Source organism: Coturnix japonica, chromosome W (genome assembly GCF_054131305.1).
Source record: "Coturnix japonica strain WE chromosome W, WE-NBRP24, whole genome shotgun sequence".
NCBI lineage: Eukaryota > Metazoa > Chordata > Aves > Galliformes > Phasianidae > Coturnix > Coturnix japonica.
In genome coordinates, this window is record NC_140701.1 from 30,860,730 (window position 1) to 30,869,446 (window position 8,717).

The 8,717-nt window shown below is 38.3% G+C and overlaps 1 long non-coding RNA gene across 1 annotated transcript in view; it reads right to left on the minus strand.

Moving 5' to 3' along the window:
- LOC146754675 (uncharacterized) overlaps positions 1–6,606 on the minus strand; it is a 285,098-nt gene extending 278,492 nt beyond the window's left edge. Inside the window, exon 1 of the long non-coding RNA XR_014938936.1 lies at positions 5,497–6,606. This is a non-coding gene — a long non-coding RNA (uncharacterized LOC146754675). The remainder of the gene's footprint in view (positions 1–5,496) is intronic.
- Positions 6,607–8,717: the final 2,111 nt, after the last annotated feature.

The window sequence follows — 8,717 nt, forward strand, 5'->3', positions numbered from 1 at the left end:
CTCAAATCTGTCAGAAAAGGATATATCTGTTGGAAATGTCCTTATTTTGTAGAGGAGAAAAGGTATTTCTGTTAGTAATGTCCTCAATTTGTAGAAGAGAAAAGGTATTCTGGAAACAATGTGTCATATTTTGCTACAAAGCATCATTTTGTAGAGAAAATGTCTTCTTTTTGGGATGAAAACCAGTATTTCTGGGAAACAACGCTATTTGAAAGGGATAAAAAGCATTATTTTGGTGAGAAAACCATGTTTTTGCAAGGTTAAAGAATGATTCTTAGGAGAGAACTTTTTATTTCTGGGATAGGTACTGATATTTGTGTGACATTCTTATAAAATTTGTCAGAAATCGATATTTCTGTTGGAAATGTCATGCTTTTTTAGATGAAAAGAGTTATTCTGGAAACAATGTGTCATATTTGGCTACAAACGAAAATTTTGTAGAGAAATCGATTTCTTTTGGTGATGAAAACCACATTTACGTTTAGAAAATGCTGTTTGTAGAGATGAAAAACATTATTTTGGTAATAAAACCATATTTTTGCAAGGGTAAAGAGTGGTACCGAAGAATGATCTTTTTATTTCTGGTATAAGTATTGATATTCCTGTGAAATTTTTCTAAACTCTGTCAGAAAAGGATATATCTGTTGGAAATGTCCTTATTTTGTAGAGGAGAAAAGGTATTTCTGTTGGAAATGTCCTTATTTTGTAGAGGAGAAAAGGTATTACTGTTAGTAATGTCCACAATTTGTAGAAGAGAAAAGGTATTCTGGAAACAATGTTTCATATTTTGCTACAAAGCTTCATTTTGTAGAGAGAATGTCTTCTTTTTGGGATGAAAACCAGTATTTCTGGGAAACAACGCTATTTCAAAGGGATAAAAAGCATTATTTTGGTGAGAAAACCATGTTTTTGCAAGGTTAAAGAATGATTCTTAGGAGAGAACTTTTTATTTCTGGGATAGGTACTGATATTTGTGTGACATTCTTCTAAAATTTGTCAGGAATCGATATTTCTGTTGGAAATGTCCTTATTTTGAATAGGGAAAGAGGTATTCCAATAACAGTGTTTCATATGTTGCTACAAGGGACCATTTGTAGAGAAAACGATTTCTATTGGGGATGAAAACCACTTTTTTGGGTAGAATATGCTACTTGTAATGATGAAAAGCTTTGTATTGGTAAGAAAATGAATTTTAGGCAAGATTCAAGAGTGATACCTAAGAGAGAACACATTTTTTTCTTGCGTAAGTATTGATATTAGTGTGAAATACATCAGAAATTGGTCTGAAATGGATAATTCTTATGTTAATGCCATTATTTTGTAGGGGAAGACAGATACTCTGGAATCAATGAGTCATAATTTGTTACAAAGCATCATTTTAAAGAGAATGTGTCTTCTCTTAGGGATGAAAACCAGTAATTTAGGGAAAAATTGCTATTTGTAGGGATGAAAAGCATTAGTTTGGGAAGAAAACCATTGTTTTGCAAGGATGAAGAGTGGTACCTAAGAGAGACCTTTTTATTTCTGGTATAAGTATTGATATTCCTATGAAATTTTTCTAAAATCTGTCAGAAAAGGATATATCTATTGGAAATGTCCTTATTTTGTAGAGGAGAATAGGTATTTCTGTTAGTAATGTCCTCAATTTGTAGAAGAGAAAAGGTATTCTGGAAACAATGTGTCATATTTTGCTACAAAGCTTCATTTTGTAGAGAAAATGTCTTCTTTTGGGGATGAAAACCAGAATTTCTGGGAAACAACGCTATTTGAAAGGGATAAAAAGCATTATTTTGGTGAGAAAACCATGTTTTTGCAAGGATAAAGAATGATTCTTAGGAGAGAACTTTTTATTTCTGGGATAGGTACTGATATTTGTGTGACATTCTTCTAAAATTTGTCAGAAATCGATATTTCTGTTGGAAATGTCCTTATTTTGAAGAGGGAAAGAGGTATTCCAATAACAGTGTTTCATATGTTGCTACAAGGGACCATTTGTAGAGAAAACGATTTCTATTCGGGATGAAAACCACTTTTTTGGGTAGAAAATGCTACTTGTAATGATGAAAAGTTTTGTCTTGGTAAGAAAATGAATTTTTGGCAAGATTCAAGAGGGATACCTAAGGGAGAACACATTTTTTTCTGGTGTAAGTATTGATATTAGTGTGAAATACATCGGAAATTTGTCTGAAATGGATAGTTCTTATGTTAATGTCATTATTTTGTAGGGGAAGACAGATATTCTGGAATCAGTGAGTCATAATTTGTTAGAAAGCATCATTTTAAAGAGAATGTGTCTTCTTTTGGGGATGAAAACCAGTAATTTAGGGAGAAATTGCTATTTGTAGAGATGAAAAGCATTAGTTTGGGAAGAAAACCATAGTTTTCCAAGGATGTAGAGTGATACCTAAGAGTGTAATTTTCATTTCTTGGATAGGTACTGATATTTGTGTGACATTCTTCTAAAATTTGTCAGAAATCGATATTTCTGTTGGAAATGTCATGCTTTTTTAGATGAAAAGAGTTATTCTGGAAACAATGTGTCATATTTAGCTACAAACGATAATTTTGTAGAGAAATCGATTTCTTTTGGTGATGAAAACCACCTTTACGTCTAGAAAATGCTGTTTGTAGAGATGAAAAACATTATTTTGGTAAGAAAACCATATTTTTGCAAGGGTAAAGAGTGGTACCTAAGAATGATCTTTTTTTTTCTGGTATAAGTATTGATATTCCTGTGAAATTTTTCTAAAATCTGTCAGAAAAGGATATATCTGTTGGAAATGTCCTTATTTTGTAGAGGAGAAAAGGTATTTCTGTTAGTAATGTCCTCAATTTGTAGAAGAGAAAAGGTATTCTGGAAACAATGTGTCATATTTTGCTACAAAGCTTCATTTTGTAGAGAAAATGTCATTTTTTAAGGATGAAAACCAGTATTTCTGGGAAACAACGCTATTTGAAAGGGATAAAAAGCATCATTTTGGTGAGAAAACCATGTTTTTGCAAGGATAAAGAATGATTCTTAGGAGAGAACTTTTTATTTCTGGGATAGGTACTGATATTTGCGTGACATTCTTCTAAAATTTGTCAGAAATCGATATTTCTGTTGGAAATGTCATTCTTTTTTAGATGAAAAGAGTTATTCTGGAAACAATGTGTCATATTTGGCTACAAACAATAATTTTGTAGAGAAATCGACTTCTATTGGTGATGAAAACCACTTTTACGTTTAGAAAATGCTGTTTGTTGAGATGAAAAACATTATTTTGGTAATAAAACCATATTTTTGCAAGGGTAAAGAGTGATACCTAAGAGAGACCTTTTTATTTCTGGTATAAGTATTGATATTCCTGTGAAATTTTTCGAAACTGTGTCAGAAAAGGATATATCTGTTGGAAATGTCCTTATTTTGTAGAGGAGAAAAGGTATTTCTGTTAGTAATGTCCTCAATTTGTAGAAGAGAAAAGGCATTCTGGAAACAATGTGTCATATTTTGCTACAAAGCTTCATTTTGTAAAGAAAATGTCTTCTTTTGGGGATGAAAACCAGTATTTCTGGGAAACAACGCTATTTTAAAGGGATAAAAAGCATTATTTTGGAGAGAAAACCATGTTTTTGCAAGGATAAAGAATGATTCTTAGGAGAGAACTTGTTATTTCTGGGATAGGTACTGATATTTGTGTGACATTCTTCTAAAATTTGTCAGAAACCGATAATTCTGTTGGAAATGTCCTTATTTTGAAGAGGGAAAGAGGTATTCCAATAACAGTGTTTCATATGTTGCTACAAGAGACCATTTGTAGAGAAAACGATTTCTATTGGGGATGAAAACCACTTTTTTTGGGTAGAAAATGCTACTTGTAATGATGAAAAGCTTTGTATTGGTAAGAAAATGAATTTTTGGCAAGATTCAAGAGTGATACCTAAGAGAGAACACATTTTTTTCTGGTGTAAGTATTGATATTAGTGTGAAATACATCGGAAATTTGTCTGAAATGGATAATTCTTATGTTAATGTCATTATTTTGTAGGGGAAGACAGATATTCTGGAATCAATGAGTCATAATTTGTTAGAAAGCATCATTTTAAAGAGAATGTGTCTTCTTTAGGGGATGAAAACCAGTAATTTATGGTGCAACTGCTATTTGTAGGGATGAAAAGCATTAGTTTGGGAAGAAAACCATAGTTTTGCAAGGATGAAGAGTGATACCTAAGAGTGTACTTTTCATTTCTGGGTTAAGTGTCCTTATTCATGTGACCTACTTCTAAAATTTGTCAGAAATCGATATTTCTGTTGGAAATGTCATTCTTTTTTAGATGAAAAGAGTTATTCTGGAAACAATGTGTCATATTTGGCTACAAACAATAATTTTGTAGAGAAATCGATTTCTTTTGGTGATGAAAACCACTTTTACGTTTAGAAAACTCTGTTTGTAGAGATGAAAAACATTATTTTGGTAAGAAAACCATATTATTGCAAGGGTAAAGAGTGGTACCTAAGAGAGACCTTTTTATTTCTGGTATAAGTATTGATATTCCTGTGAAATTTTTCTAAACTCAGTCAGAAAAGGATATATCTGTTGGAATTTCCTTATTTTGTAGAGGAGAAAAGGTATTTCTGTTAGTAATGTCCTCAATTTGTAGAAGAGAAAAGGTATTCTGGAAACAATGTGTCATATTTTGCTACAAAGCTTCATTTTGTAAAGGAAATGTTTTCTTTTGGGGATGAAAACCAGTATTTCTGGGAAACAACGCTATTTGAAAGGGATAAAAAGCATTATTTTGGTGAGAAAACCATGTTTTTGCAAGGATAAAGAATGATTTTTAGGAGAGAACTTGTTATTTCTGGGATAGGTATTGATATTTGTGTGACATTCTTCTAAAATTTGTCAGAAATCGATATTTCTGTTGGAAATGTACTTATTTTGAAGAGGGAAAGAGGTATTCCAATAACAGTGTTTCATATGTTGCTACAAGGGACCATTTGTAGAGAAAACGATTTCTATTGGGGATGAAAACCACTTTTTTGGGTAGAAAATGCTACTTGTAATGATGAAAAGCTTTGTATTGGTAAGAAAATGAATTTTTGGCAAGATTCCAGAGGGATACCTATAGGGAGAACACATTTTTTTCTCGTGTAAGTATTGATATTAGTGTGAAATACATCGGAAATTTGTCTGAAATGGATAATTCTTATGTTAATGTCATTATTTTGTAGGGGAAGTGTTACCTCGATCTGGTAACCTGGAAAGTCAAGTCCCTTTGTGAATATGTATCGACGGCCCCGACCAAGTCACAGCTGCTTGTTACACCAATATGGTCAGCGGTAAAATGGCATTTATTGGAATGTGAGGGTCCCTTATATAGGTATCCAGTTTCATCCTTATCTTTTATACATATGCATGACCCAGCAGGGGAAGGCCTATCACGTTACATCCCGAGGGTCGTACTTCGCCTAATACAACATCTCCCCTTCCCCATGCCCAATAAAATCAAGACCCGTAACACGCGACCGCTAAAACTATCCCTAACATATAAAAGTGTTAGTTTTCATATATAAATTTTGTGGTGAGTTATTTAAAAAGTGACGTAAACATGCAAAGGTATGTGGTGCAGTGTATAATAATGTTAGTGGTTCTTTAGTTAGTATTTTCAAGGCATCTTGGGCTTATGCAGCTCATTATCATGCGCTGTAAACAACCCTGAATACATTGAAACAAACAAGGTAAACAAATTCTTAAAACTAAAAGACTAAAATGATAGGAACACTGTGGTGGCATTAGCTTAACAGACCAGCATGCCAGCATGCCAGCCTCTCAATTTCTCTAAAAGCATGGACTACAACTACTCCTAGAGCTAAAATAAATGCAAAAAATTCTGGCTGTAGAACCCCACAAACGAACCTCATCCCCTTATAACAATCACACAAAGGCACACAGTCAATAATGTAACAGATGTCCTTCTCGTGAGTACTGACAGCTGTTCTTCATTCGTCCCTTTTCTTTTTCCTGTGGGGTCGTTTCACGGATGCAGCTGGCGGGCTCCCACCAACCGTACCTAGAAGGAAAGTACTCAGCTTTTCGATTAGTTTTCTGTTTCTCCCAGAACATCCTTTTGGGCGATCGCTGTATCAGGTTTTATTTTTCTCGACGGAACCCATAAAATTTTTCCCGATTCTCTGTCCTTTACTGCAGCATAACCTCTGCCCCAAACTAAAACAGACCACCCTGATTCCCAGGTACCATCATCCCGTCTTATCTTTACTGGTGGCCCCTCGTCAATGATTCTTGGTTGCCAGTGTTTCTGTATTGGGGTGTGCTTACTCTCTCCTCGTTCAAAATGATTGATTGCATAAAGTGCTCGGGCCAATACTTCTGCCTGTTGGGCTATTGGGATCCTACCTCTGTGACCCTCCCCCTCCCCAAGGACACGTATCTTATCCTTCAGGAGGCGGTTGGCCCTCTCCACAATTGCTTGTCCCTGGGAATTCCCAGGGATGCCTGTAGAGTGAGATATTCCCCACCGTTCAAGCCAATCTTGTGTAGACCGCGAGATGAAACACGAGCCATTGTCTGTTTTGATGTGTCGCGGCACCCCCAGGACCGCGATGGCAGTGGCCTAATGTTGCTGAGCAGCAGGAGAGTTAGCACGCGTGTGTTGGGTGGCAATGATGATCGTCGATGATGTGTCCACGGTGACCGCCAACCATTGCTTTGGAGCCATACGTTGTTCTAAAGTGAAGTCAGTCTGCCAGATATCTAGAGGAGAGAGCCCCCGAGGGTTAACTCCCGCCCCCAACGCAGGTGCTGAATTACAGTGCGGGCATGTTTGAACCACTTCTCGAGCTGCGGATAGAGGAATGGAACATGCTCGTGACAAAGCTCGTGCTCCAATGTGCAGAGAGGAGTGTAAGTCACGTGCCTTTTGAAGTGTAAGCACCTGTCCACCTGCTACCCGGTCAGCCACCGCATTTCCAGCTGTAAAGAACCCTGGAACCTCCGAATGACTGCGGACATGAAGAATGGCCACAGATGCAGATCGGGAGACCAGAGCCTCCTCCAGCAAGAAAGCGATCTCAGTGTTAGGCACACCCTCATTGCTCATGCGAAGCAGTAACTTAGCCACAAATGCTGAATCAGTGACCACATTACACGGAGTTTCTGGCCACAAACGTAAAGCCACTGCTACGGCCCTGGCTTCAAGCACCTGAACACTGACTGTTTTATCTGTTATCAGCTTGTGTTCCCACCTATTGGATGAATTCTGCCAAACCACCGCTCCCTGACCCGTGGCAGAAGAGGCATCTGTGAATACAGTTGGTCCCTCCATCGGGGTGTCAAGTACCCTGAGCTTTAATGAAACCTGAAGGGGCTTTGCAAGTTCAAAGATCGGCAATGAATCTGAGTAGAAGATTTTTCCACCAAAGCCTTGCAAAGCAAGTAAAATGGCATCAGGCAGAGGGTTGACATTTCTGAAGGCACTTGGCATGTATATGATATCTGGTTCTTTTCCTAACGCTCTCACAGCAGCAAGCCTAATCTTCTGAAGCAAGGAGGATAACTGTTCAAGCCAGGAGGTAAATGCTCTCACTGGCTGTACAGAGAACAGCCACCAGAGTGGATGTGGCCGGGAACCCAGAGTATGTCCAAGTATCCCCACCGCCCCATCTTGGCACTTGGTGACAGCCCCCTCCAAGGGTCGATCAGGGCTCCATCGAGCAAGGACATTGGAAGAACAAGCCTGTAGGATTTCCTGCCAGGCCAAATCCATTTCCTGTGTCCATGCTCTCTCTTCCCTGGGATCCGAACCCTTCAACTGATCATAAAATGGCTTCATGAGTCGTGGAGGTATGCCAAGGGCATTGCGCACCCACTGAATAGCCCCCACCAGCTTCTGGACGTCCCACAAGGTCCTAACGTGGGGTTTAATATCCAGGCCCTGGGGAGCTACCATTGTGGGCCCAAAACGATATCCCAGAAATTCAATCCCTGGCCCCTTCTGTATCTTTTCCAGGGAGATGGTAAAACCTGCTGTAGTGAGAGCGTCAACCACCCGCCTTTCCAAATCGTGTAATTGAACCTCACTGGGAGCTGCAAGCAACAAGTCGTCCATATAATGAGTAATTCGACAATCAGGCAGTGATGTTCGTACCGGCTCAATTATTCTTCCCACCACGAGTTGGCAGATTGTGGGAGAGCATGCCATACCTTGAGGAAGTACCTTCCAATGGAACCTCTCCGAAGGCCCTTGGTTATTGAGAGTGGGTACAGTAAAAGCAAAGGCCTCCCGATCCTTCACTGCTAAGGGGATAGAGAAGAAACAATCTTTAAGATCAATAACCACCAAAGGCCATCCCTCCGGTATGGCTGATAGCAGAGGACCACCTTGTTGCACCGGACCAAAGAGGATGAGCTGTGCATTAACCATGCGAAGGTCGTGTAACAACCGAAATGACCCTGAAGATTTTCGGATAACAAAAACAGGAGTGTTCCAAGAACTAAGAGAAGGCTCCAAATGGCCTAAAAATAGCTCTCTCGAAACCAACTTCTTGAGCGCTGTTAACTTTTCATGAGTAAGGGGCCACTGATCTACCCAAACAGGACGAGCATCCTGCTTCCAGCGCAAGGGAATGGCGTGTTTCATTGCTAATTGGTAGACAGTGGCCCTTACTATAAATTTGTCATGAGAACCCCTAAGGCATCAAGGAAGTCTCGGCCCAA